This window comes from Canis aureus, chromosome 32 (genome assembly GCF_053574225.1).
Source record: "Canis aureus isolate CA01 chromosome 32, VMU_Caureus_v.1.0, whole genome shotgun sequence".
NCBI classification, from domain to species: Eukaryota; Metazoa; Chordata; class Mammalia; order Carnivora; family Canidae; genus Canis; species Canis aureus.
The window spans coordinates 15,098,260-15,110,346 of NC_135642.1; the positions used below are offsets into that span (position 1 = coordinate 15,098,260).

Here is a 12,087-nt window from a genome sequence, read left to right on the forward strand (position 1 = left end):
TTTTTATTTTGTTAAAATTGATAAATAGACTCAAATGTAACATTTGATAGTAACTATTTTTTTACTTGATAGTTTAGCAGTCATTGGTAATCATTACCTAGCTGCACTATTTCACTAAGAGCTGCAAAAGAGTGATATTCTAATTTTAACATGCTGTCTACATTTACTAGCTGGAATTCTTTTATAAGTAAGAACTTTTCCTTCATCAAATATTTGATTACCTAAGGAAAGGCAGGATGAATGGCTTGATTCTTTCTTTTGATTTACTAGTTTTCAAATTAATGACTTGAGATTCTCTACATAATAGGGAATAGTTCCCCAAATAATGAAATTCCTTAGCATACTCCCAAGATGACCAGTGAGATTTTTGTTTTTACTGCCACTATGAACTCATGGATTTTAACACAATTGGTGTATTCAATATACTGCAGTTATTGTTCATTTTGAAATGCATATTGTCACATTTTTGGACTGTGGAAATCCCTTCAGATTAGCTCCAGAGTCCTTTTATTATGAGTCCACTGGTCTTTGGTAGGTTCCCTGTTTTCTGTTATAATAAGATGTTCCAGGTTCATCTTGTTTGTTTCATACTCCAGATCTGGAATCAGATGCTTCTTCTCTAAGAAGCCCTAGTTCATTTTAGTAGTAAATGACATTTAAAGACCACAATCTGGATGGTTGGAAAGCTTATTGCTAACATTGGATTGGTCATTGTTTTTGCTTTTTCCAATTAAATTTTAAGATTTCAGGGTTTTTACCCAAGTTTCTTGATTTTATATTTGTATCTCTCTTATGATCAACATCTTAGTTCCTGGTAAAGTTAACATAATTTGGTTTATTCTGTTCTCTCTATATATCTATATATAGATGTTTCAGAAAAAATACCAATATTATCACTAATGAGACAATTAATGAAAACAGTTTAACACTTCTTTGCAGTTTATTTTTTCCTTTGGATACATCTCATTAAAAATGTACAGTTAAGACTAATGCTACATGGATGAATCTTGGAGACATTATGCTAAGGGAAATAAGCCAATCACAAAAAGACAAATACTATATGATTCCACTTCTTTGATGCACTTATATACCTTATATATTTATATAGAGTAGTAAAAATCATAGAGGTGGAAAGTAGAATGGTGGCTGCTAGGATCTGGTTGCGGGAATGGGTTGTTGTTATTTAATGGGTATAGAGTTTCTGGGGGTTTTGTTTTTGTTTTTTTTAAGATTTTACTTATTTATTCACGAGAGACACAAAGAGAGAGGCAGAGACATAGGTAGAGGAAGAACAAGGGTTCCTGCAGGGAGCCTGGATCCCAGGATCACACCCTGAGCCGAAGGCAGATGCTCAACCACTGAGCCACAGGTGCCCCCAAGAGTTTCTGTTTTATGAGATAAAAAGAGGAATAGAGATGGATAGTGGTGATGGCTGCACAACATTATGAATGTATTTAGTATCACTGAACCATGTACTGAAAATTGACTATAATGGGAAAAAATTGCTATAATGGTAAATTTTATGTGTATTTTATTTTAATGATTTATTTATTTATTTGACAGAAAGAGAAAGAGCAAGCACAAGCAGGGGGAGCGGCAGAGGGAGAGGGAAATACAGGCTTACCGCTGAGCAGGGTGCCCAATGTGGGGCTCCATCCCAGGGTCCTGGGATCATGACCTGAGCCGAAGGCAGATGCTTACCTGACTGAGCCACCAGGCACCCCTAGTATGTAGTCTTTTATAGTCAGCTTCTTTTATTCAACATAACAGTTTTGACATTCATTCAAGACATTGCATGCATTAGTAGTTCATTCTTTTTTATTGCTCAGTAGTATTCTATCGTATATATGTTCCACATTTTGTCAGTTCTCCTATTGATGGATATTTGGGTTGTTTTAAGACCATTATAAACAAAGCTGCTATGAATATTCATAAATAGGTCTTTTGTGAACATGTGTTCATTTCTCCTGTGTAGTTATCTAAGAGTGGAACAGCTGGGTCCCAGGATAGGTATTTGCTTAACTTTATATAAATTGCCGGGGGGGGGGGCGGTGCGTGGGGGCACCTGGGTGGCTCAGACACTTAAGAGTCTGCCTTCAGCTCAGGTCATGCTCTCAGGGTCCTGAGAGTGAGCCCCGCGTCAGGCTCCCTGCTCAGCAGGGAACCTGCTTCTCCCTCTAACCCTCCCCCTGCTTGTGTTCTCTCTCTTTATCTCTCTCAAATAAATAAATAAAATCTAAAAAAAAAAAAAAAAGAAACTGCCAAGGATGCCTGGGTAGCTCAGTAGTTGAGTGTTGCCTTTGGCCCAGGTCATGATCCCAGGGTCCCGGGATCGAGTCCCGCATCGGGCTCCCCATAGGGAGCCTGCTTTTCCCTCTGCCTGTGTATCTGCCTCTTTCTATGTGTCTCTCATGAATAAGTTAAAAAATATATCTTATAAGAAACTGTCAGTTTTTCAAAAAGTTGTATAATTTTATACTCCCACTAACAACATGGGAAAAATTCAGGTGCTGCACATCTCACTAAGATTTGGTATTGTCATTGTAAAGTAGTATCTCATTGTATTCTTTAGTAAACATTATAGATCATTTATGTACAATAAAATGTGCTATTTTAAGTGTAGCATTTGATAAGCTCAACAAGTGCACGTATGTGTATATGTGTGTGTGGCCACCACTATAGTCAAATATAGAACATTTTCACCACCCCAGAAAGTTCCCTTACGTCCCACACCCCTACCCCCAAACAACCACTTAGTTGCTTTCTATCACTGTAGATTAGTTTTTCCCATTCTGGAATTTCATATAAACTTATTGATGCAGTATGTACTTGCAGCAACCATGAAAACACACCACTGAAATCTGCTTCCAGGGAGCACAAATGACTAATGACTCCATCAGCTGCCACTCTGGATCTACCAACACATTTTCACCAAAGCCACACTTTCTGCAGACTGATCCCAGCCAATGACAGAGCACAGCAGGACTACAAAAGCAGACCTAATGCTGTAATATACGAGATGCCTTCAAGGGGTGCCCTTGACTTGAAGACAATTTTTTTAAAGATTTTATTTATTTATTCATGAGAGACACAGAGAGAGAGAGAGAGAGGCAGAGACACAGACAGAAGGAGAAGCAGGCTCCTCACAGTGAGCCTGATGCAGAACTCGATCCCGGGCCCCAGAATCACACCCTGAACCAAAGGCAGACGCTCAACCACTGAGCCACCCAGCCATCCCAAAGACAATTTTTTTTTAAGATAAAAAATTTACTGAATTTTTTTTTCCTGCTAGGACCTGTTCTTCAGGTACATTTTAATATTCATTAGGTCTTAGGTTAATGGATACATTAAAACGATAGATTTGCTCATTTTTTTATTTGCTCATATTTTTATTTTTATTTTTTATTTTTTTAAAGATTTTATTTATTTATTCATAGAGACCCACAGAGAGAGAGAGGCAGAGATACAGGCAGAGGGAGAAGCAGGCTCCACGCAGAGAGCCCGACGTGGGACTCGATCCAGGGTCTCCAGGATCAGGAGGCGCTAAACCGCTGTGCCACCGGGGCTGCCCTGCTCGTATTTTTTAAGATAAAATTGGTGTATGACATTAGTTTCCGGTGTACAACACAATAATTTAATATTTGGGTTTTTTTTAAGATTTTATTTTTAAGTAATCTCTATACCTACTGTGGGTCTCAAACTCACAACCCCTATGTCAAGAGTCACATGCTCCACCAATTGAGCCAGCTAGGCACCCCAATAATTTAATATTTGTATACTACAGTACTTGTATACACTACACTATTTGTAGATATACAAGTAAAACCTTTAAAAAAAAAACAAGTAACAGTGTCTAACTTCCAACACTATGTCATAAAAGGGCATTGCAGCTTACTCTTCTCTTTGCTCACTTGCTCTGAGAGAAGCCAGCTGCCATGCCATGAGGGTACTCAAGTAGACCTAGGGAGAAGCCTACCTGAGGAGGAACTGAGGCTTCCTGCCAACAGTCATGTGACTGAGCAATATTGGAAGCAGATATCCAGCCTCAGTCAAGCCTTCAGATTACTGTAAACTCAACCAACAACTTGACCACAACCTCACAAAACACCCTAAGCTAAAATCACTCAACTAATTTGCTCCTGAGTTTCAGGTCCTTAAAAACTATGTGAGATAATAAATATTTGCTATTTTAAGCTGCTAAATTTTGGGTTGATTTGTTTCAAATTGATAGATAACTGATATACTCCCCAGATAAATCTCTTACACATCAAATTATGTGTTGGCACTAGTTCTCCAGGAGACCAACTAACAATATTCTTTTGTATTTTGTTTCCTTTGTTCAAAATGATGTTTTTTATTTTTGTCTAGGTTGTGTACACTTGTACTTTCTTTTATCTTATTAATAGCTGTTTTAAAAAATATTTTGTTTATTTGACAGAGAAAGAAAGAGAGAGCATAAGCAGGGGGAGCAGCAAGCAGAGGGAGAAGCCAGCTCCACTGAGCAAAGAGCCTGATGTGGAGCTCAATCCTAGAACCCTGGGATCATGACCTGAGCTGAAGGCAGATACTTAACTGACTGAGCCACCCAGGTGCCCTCTTTTTATCTTTATATTGCATGAAGATACCACAATTTGCCTATTCATTCTCCTATTGATAGACATTTGGGTTGTTTCCAGTTTTTGGCTATTATAAATAAAGTTGCTATAATCAGCCATCACAAGACTTCTTGTGGACACATGTATTTTCACTTCTCTTGGATAAATCTCCAGGAGTGGAACTACTAAGTCACAGGATAGGTATTTGTTCAATTTTACAAGAAACTTACAATACTTTTCTGAAGTGGTTATAATATTTTATACTACTGTTAGCAGTATATGAGAGTTCTTTTTTTTTAATTTTTTTTATTTATTATTTATGATAGTCACAGAGAGAGAGAGAGAGAGAGGCAGAGACATAGGCAGAGGGAGAAGCAGGCTCCATGCACCGGGAGCCCGATGTGGGATTCGATCCTGGGTCTCCAGGATCGCGCCCTGGGCCAAAGGCAGGCGCCAAACCGCTGCGCCACCCAGGGATCCCATGAGAGTTCTATTTGTTCCTACTCATGCTAAAATTTGGTGTTATGGGTCTTTTAATTTTTGCCATTTTTGGATGTTAAGTGATAGTGCACTGTGGTTTTAATTTGTATTTCCCCAGGACTAATTATGAGCACTTTTTCCTGTACTTATTGGCCATTTATACATCTTCTCTTGTGGCAACCACTCAAATTGTCCACTTTATAATTGGATTATTTTTTCTTTATTGATGTGATCTAAAAAATATACTTTGGATCAAATTATTTTCAGATTGGTCATTTTGAGTTAATTTTGGTTCATACTTCTCTAAAACATTTATATGGCTTCAAAGTCAAATTTACAAAATAAGTTAAATTTTTAAAAGTCTACTTCCCATCCCTGGCTGCTTCACAATCTGCTTCTTCTTTCCTATAGGTAACTTTTTTTTCTTTTTAAGTTTTTGGTTTATCTTTAGAGTCATTATTTATTCTCTTTCTCTCTCATTCTTAATTTGGTCAGACAGGAAATAAGCTGGCTCTACCTTTAAAATACTGTGTGTCTAGAATCCCATCGAGTCTTACCATCTCCACTGATATCACTTAAGTCTGAGTTGCATCATTGCTCACCCATTACTTATGGCAAGATCTGTGACTGGCTTCCCACTTTAGTCCTTACGACATTTACAGTCCATTCTCTCTCTCTCTTTTTAAAAATAATTTATTTATTCATGAGAGAGGCAGAGACATAGGCAAAGACAGAAGCAGGCTCCATGCAGGGAGCCCAATGTGGGACTTGATCCTGGTTCTCCAGGATCACACCCTGGGCTGAAGGCAGATGCTCAACTGCTGAGCCACCCAGGCGTCCCCTACAGTCTATTCTCAACACAGCAAAGTGATCCTGTAAAAAGTCTAAGCAAACCACACCACTCCTCTTTTAAGAGCTTGCATATCTTCCCCATTTCAGAGACAAAACCAAAGTCCAACAGGGGCACCCAGGGGCACCTGGCTGGCTCAGTTGGTTAAGTGTCTGACTTTTGATTTCAGCTCAGGTCACGATCTCAGAATTGTGAGATCAAGCCCCACCTCAGACTCCACAGTCAGTGGGGATTCCGCTTGAGATTCTTTCTCCTTCTGCCACTCCTCCTACCCCGTGCTTGCTCACATGCTCTCTGTCTCAAATAAATAAATATTAAAAAAAAAAAGGCAGGCCCTTGTGATAGGTCCCCATTATCTCCCTGATCTCATCTCCTATGCTTCCTTCTCTTACTCTTCCACTCCAGCTACAATGGGCTCCAGCTATTCCTTGGGTGTACTGGGCATACTGCTACTTTGTACTAGCCATCCTCTCTTTCTACAAGACTCTCCTGCGAGATATCCAAGTGACTATCCCCCTTATTAACTTCAAGTTTGCTCAAGTCTCATATTCTCAATGAGGCCAACCCTGACCAGCCCATTTACAACTGCAACCTTTCCTGTCCCTTCACCATTCTTTCCCATCACCACTCCCCATCAGCATTCTCAGTCACCCTTTACTCTACCTTCTTTTTGGCCACAGCACTAATCACTTTCCGACATACTATATCATTTACCTCTTTACAATTTATTATCTGTCTTCCCCACTAGAATGTAAGCTCCACAAGAGCAGGGATCTTCGTGTACTGTGTGTGCTAGCACACAATAAATACTCAATAAATATTACTGAATGAATAAATAAGTAAATGAATTCCAGACATTGTTCTAAGCATATTTAAGAGATTGTCCCACTTAATTTTCTTTTTTTTTAAAAAAGATTTTATTTATTTATTCATTAGAGACACACAGAGAGAGGCAGAGACATAGGTAGAGGGAGAAGCAGGCTCCATGCAGGGAGCTTGATGTGGGACTTGATCCCAGGACCCCGGGATCATGATCTGCGCCGAAGACAGACACTAAACCACTGAGCTACCAAGGCAACCCTGTCCCACTTAATTTTCAAAATAGCAATAAGGTGGGATACAATTATTAAAATTTTACAGAAGAGGAAACTAAAGGACAGACAGGATAAGCACCTTGCCCAAGTTCACACAGTTGGCAATTGCAGAAGTCAGTTTCATATAAGCAGCTATGTTTGAGTTCAGTCATACTCCTAAAATCCTTTGTGGAATGAGATGAAATGTTGTTCTACAAAGTAAATCAAAAGGGTAAAGTAAATAAATCACTAAATGAGAATGAAAGTGAACAAAGCATCCAAAGAAAAAGAGACAACCTGAACAGAAAATATAAGAACAATCGAGGGATAGGGTGCTTGGGCAACTCAGTCAATTAAGTGTTCAACTCCTGGTTTCAGTTCAAGGTCATGATCTCAGGGTCATGAGATTGAACCCCACTTAGATTCTACACTCAGCATGGAATCTGCTTGAGATTCTCTCTCCCTCTGCTCCTCACCTCACTCTTGTGCACTCTGAAATAAATAAATAAATAAAACCTTAAAAAAAAGAAATGACTGAGAGAAAGGCAAGTGGTTCAGATTAACTGACTAAGAGTTAATGCAAAGTATTTGCAAGAGGTAATGTTAAAAAGAGAAGTTAGGGAATATTATAAAGGATCTTCAAGAAAGAGCTAAGAAGGAAAGGAAAAGGTAATTCTGGTCTTGTCATACCCAAGCATTCCTTCAAGGAAAGTAACTCTGTTCTACAAATACCTTTAAAAAATAATGTAGGGGGATCCCTGGGTGGCGCAGCGGTTTGGCGCCTGCCTTTGGCCCAGGGCGCGATCCTGGAGACCCGGGATCGAATCCCACGTCGGGCTCCCGGTGCATGGAGCCTGCTTCTTTCTCCCTCTGCCTGTGTCTCTGCCTCTCTCTCTCTCTGTGACTATCATAAATAAATAAAAAAAAAAAATTAAAAAAAAAAATTAAAAAAAAATAATGTAGGGGCACCTGAGTGGCTGAAGTGGTTGAGCGTCTGCCTTTGGCTCAGGTTGTGATCCTGGGGTCCTGAGATTGAGTCCCACATCAGGCTACCCATAGACAGCCTGTTTCTCCCTCTGCCTATGTCTCTGCCTCTCTCTGTGTGTCTCTCATGAATAAATAAAATTTTAAAAAATTAAAAAAAAATTTAAATGATGTAAAATTTGATTCACACATAGGCATAGGCCTCAAAACTAAGTTACACACTTAGGTTTGGATTATCTTTACCACCATCATCTCTACTACCACAAGAAAATCCTTTGAGGTTCCTGTAGTAAGAAGTAGCTTTGCTCAGAAGGCTAAAAGAAAATGTTAGCCATAGCCAAACACTAACTTCCACCTTCTGGGGCTAATGGAAGGGATAAGGAAAAAAGGTATCTATAAATGTTTCTTTTTCACTTTTGGGAATTATTTTCTTCAACAAAAGAATGTGGGAAGTGAGAGAGGAAAATGGTAACTATCTTCATTGTCCTTTTGAAATGCTCTGCAGGGAGAAAGTAAATCCAGTGCCTGTGCTTTTCCTGTTACTTAATATTAACAAATAGTAATTAGGAAAATTATCCAACAGATAATTACTCTGGGCCTCCTCTGTGTGCCAGATATAGTAATAAATGCAAATTTATCCTCCACCTCAACCTTTTTAGAGATTATTTTACTCAGTGTCTCTGCAGATAAGCCAGCTGTTCACGCTAAGAGGTGACCCCATGGCTGCCGGTATGCATTATGATCATAGTATTTTCCCCAAAAGCCAAGGATAAACCTCTGACACAGCAATCCTGTAATCCAACACGCCTCTGTCTGTGTAAAGAATGCTTTATAGGCAGAACTGAGCACAGAGTGGGAATCTGAGCTGCATGCAGCTCCTTTTGGATATTTTAGTTGATAAAACCATGCAATCCAGCAGAGCAGGCTGGAATTCTGCCAAATGAGCTCAGATCCTCAGAAAAACTAATGACATCCATCAAGCCAGAAGTGAGGGAGGAGTCAGTGTCTTTTCTTTATGAATTATCAGAGCTGGTTTAAGTCCTGTGGAGACCCTAAGCATTAAAAGCATTACAGTGCCCTCCTCTCCCACATACACATAATTCAACATGAGTGCAAGTAATCCTAATAAAGTTCTGATTTGCTCATGAGGACAATGAAATTTTTATTTTATTTTTATCTTTAAAGATTTGACTTATTTATTCATGAGAGACAGAGAGAGAGAGAGAGAGAGGGAGAGAGGCAGAGACAAAGGCAGGGGAAGAGGCAGTCTCCATGCAGGGAGCCCAATTGGACTCAATGCTGGGACTCCAAGATCATGCCCTGAGCCAAAGACAGACACTCAACTGCTGAGCCACCCAGGCATCCCAGGACAATGAAATTTTTAAATTTAATTTAAATTTAAATGCCAAATATGAAATTATTTCCAGAAAAAAATTAGGAGATGCCCCTCCTACTTTGTTAAATATGTGCATAACTTACCAATTCCATCATTTATCACTAGATATTGTGAACTGGCAAAGGTCTGAGAATCCCTTAACTGGCTTACACTTAGCCAAGGCTACCATTACCTTTCACATTGTTTAAGATTTACACTGTTTTCTGTTGTGTATTCACTGTAGCACACACCCAAGAAAAGAGCCTATAATAGTGTCTTCCATTTGCATCCCCTCTAACCTCCCCTTTCAGTGGTAGATCCCTAGTGATCCCTTCTACAATTCAAGGGTCCTTCATCACAAAAAGTTTGAAAAGTATTGGTTGTACTCACTGTATCTGCCAATCCTACATGATAAAAGAGTGTGGAAGAAACTACAGAATAAGGGAGTCCCCACAAGATCATGTTTGGTCATTCCAGTGATCAGTGGTTATAGTGGGCTCTATAACCACCACACTTTAATGTGTGTTCCTCACAATCATGCATATCACAGGTGCCCAATAATCCCTTTGGACCAGTCTTTTTTTTTTTTTGGACCAGTCTTTGATTGATGACATCCTTTGACTATTAGGCTCCTGCTGCAGCACACTATTCCTAAACACAAAATAGGTTTTTATATACTTTGCAATTCATGTATATATTTCTTTCATATTTTTATTCAGCTTTCTATGCCTTCTACATATGTACGTCAGTGTTTTCTGTCTTGAGTGTTTTAATTCTGGAACATAAATGCTGATGTTAAACTCCATAGTTTTCTTCGTAGAGCCTTTTGCACATGGTGCTGTGTGCCATTTGATGCTTGAAAATATCTTTTTTTTTAATATCTTCTGATAATATGATGATGATACCAGGATCATCATCTAATGGCTGAGATACTGTTAACCAAGGAAAGAGTAGGGTAATTAAGAGATACCTGCAGTCAATCTTTCTATGACATTTTCTGCTTTTAAAAGAACAGCCTGCTGAATGCTCATCGAGCATATATGTGCAATTTTAGTATTATCATAGTCTGCTGTTACAGCTGTAATTAACAAAACCTAATTCCAGCAGGGCCTGAGATCATAGACCTGAATTTGTGCCCTTATCATCTGATCAGTGTGTGGTCCCTCCCTATACCATTCAGATCTATTGTCTAGCCTCTTTGTCAGACTTGAAAGCAGAGCCTGTGGTTAACTGCAGCTGACCCTTATACCAAGGCCCTGTGCTAGTTAAAGACCTCATCTCTACAGTTGCTATGGAAACTGTCCCCTTCTCCCTACAACCTATTCTGGCTTTCTGCCTCCCGTGGCACTCTTGTCTGATTGCGGAAGAGAAGGCCTGCACATCTCTCCAAGCTTTGCCATTTTCAGATCTGCAAATGGTGGGCTGGAGATGTAGCAGAACATGGCTTCATGTGTCATATAAGGTGAAGCACCACCACCATCTAATGTTCTGCTAGTACTCTTTATTTCTCCTTCTCTGCTACGAAAAGGATTTTCAGGGCCATATCCATTTTTAAAAACTGAGATAAAACTGACAGATATTAGTTTTCAAGTAGGGGCATTCCAAGCTGACTGCAGAATGGACTGGCTGTTTTGCTGTCACACGTGCTCCATGATAAGGACTAGGGCTGCAGTGAGGTACTTAATATGCAGTCACTGTCTAATCCTCCTCAGGGCCTCGAGAGGAGGGGGATTAGAATTAGGAACTGTACTCCTTTCCACCCTGTACTATCCCCAAAGTATAAGGCAAATGAGAGAGAGAGGGGAAATAAAAAAAAAAGGTGCTGCTGGAGCTCAAGCGTGAAAGACAGATTCTCTATCTGATACATATATGTAGAGAATGATTCAGAATCTTGGGTAAAAGAAGATGCTGGAGTGCAGAGTAGGTGATGGGGACACAGAGGAACGGGGGAGGGAAGACTTAACAGCACACAGCATACACATGATTTTTACAAGAATGATCTAGTCAGTCGTAAAACAGTGCCAGCCTCCAGTCCTCTTTCCCATCCCCTGGTTCCTTGGTTTTGAACAGGTCAGCCCTCTTCGGTTCGAACATCGCCCCTCCTGTTTCGAGAATTCCCCGGAGGAAGTAACACCACTGTCTCCCAAGGTTACCCGACTCACTGTGTCACAGTACTGGTAGTTGGGAAGGTCTTTCCTGCGTTTTACTCAAATCCCCCTTGCTGCAGTCTGAGCTCATTGCACTGGAGTCCTGCACGCGGCAGGGATGGAGACCAGCCAACCACTATCTTCGGAATAACAACTCACCGGGGACTCAGGGCTGGAAGGTCATTCCGTCCCTCCAATCCTGCGCCGCCTTCCTGAGCATTCCCCGGGCCGGGGGCAATGAGGACAAGTGAATCGAGGATGGACTCTAGGACCCCGGCAGGCAGAGACCAAAAAAAAAAAAAAAAGTACCAGACAATGACAATACACCGGCGCAGATGGAGTCAACGACACACACTGGGAACCAGAGAGGAGGGACAACATGGCTCCCCCCGTGCGGGCGCGGCTGCGGAGTCGCCAGACAGTACTTATCCGGGAAACATCCTAACTAGAAGCTTCTTCCGGCGCCGAGGCAACCGACTCGCCCTCCACCCGCTCCCTCAGAGCCCCACCCTGCCCAAGTCGGGGCGGGAGCGCCCTAAGAAAAGGGAAGGGGGGACGGCGGGGGCAGCACCACCCCGCGGCC

At 40.6% G+C, this 12,087-nt stretch overlaps 1 protein-coding gene across 6 annotated transcripts in view; it reads right to left on the reverse strand.

The window, feature by feature from the left end:
- The window catches only part of TP53BP1 (tumor protein p53 binding protein 1), a 99,410-nt gene extending 87,507 nt beyond the window's left edge, over nucleotides 1-11,903 (reverse strand). For 2 of the 6 annotated variants that reach the window (XM_077880830.1, XM_077880829.1), the window contains exon 1: nucleotides 11,664-11,868. The gene's annotated coding sequence lies outside the window, so the exon portion shown is untranslated. Of the gene's footprint in view, nucleotides 1-11,663 lie in introns of all 6 variants that reach the window. The other 4 variants (XR_013370111.1, XR_013370112.1, XM_077880831.1 and 1 more) reach the window with 4 other exon arrangements.
- Between the last annotated feature and the right edge of the window lie 184 nt (nucleotides 11,904-12,087).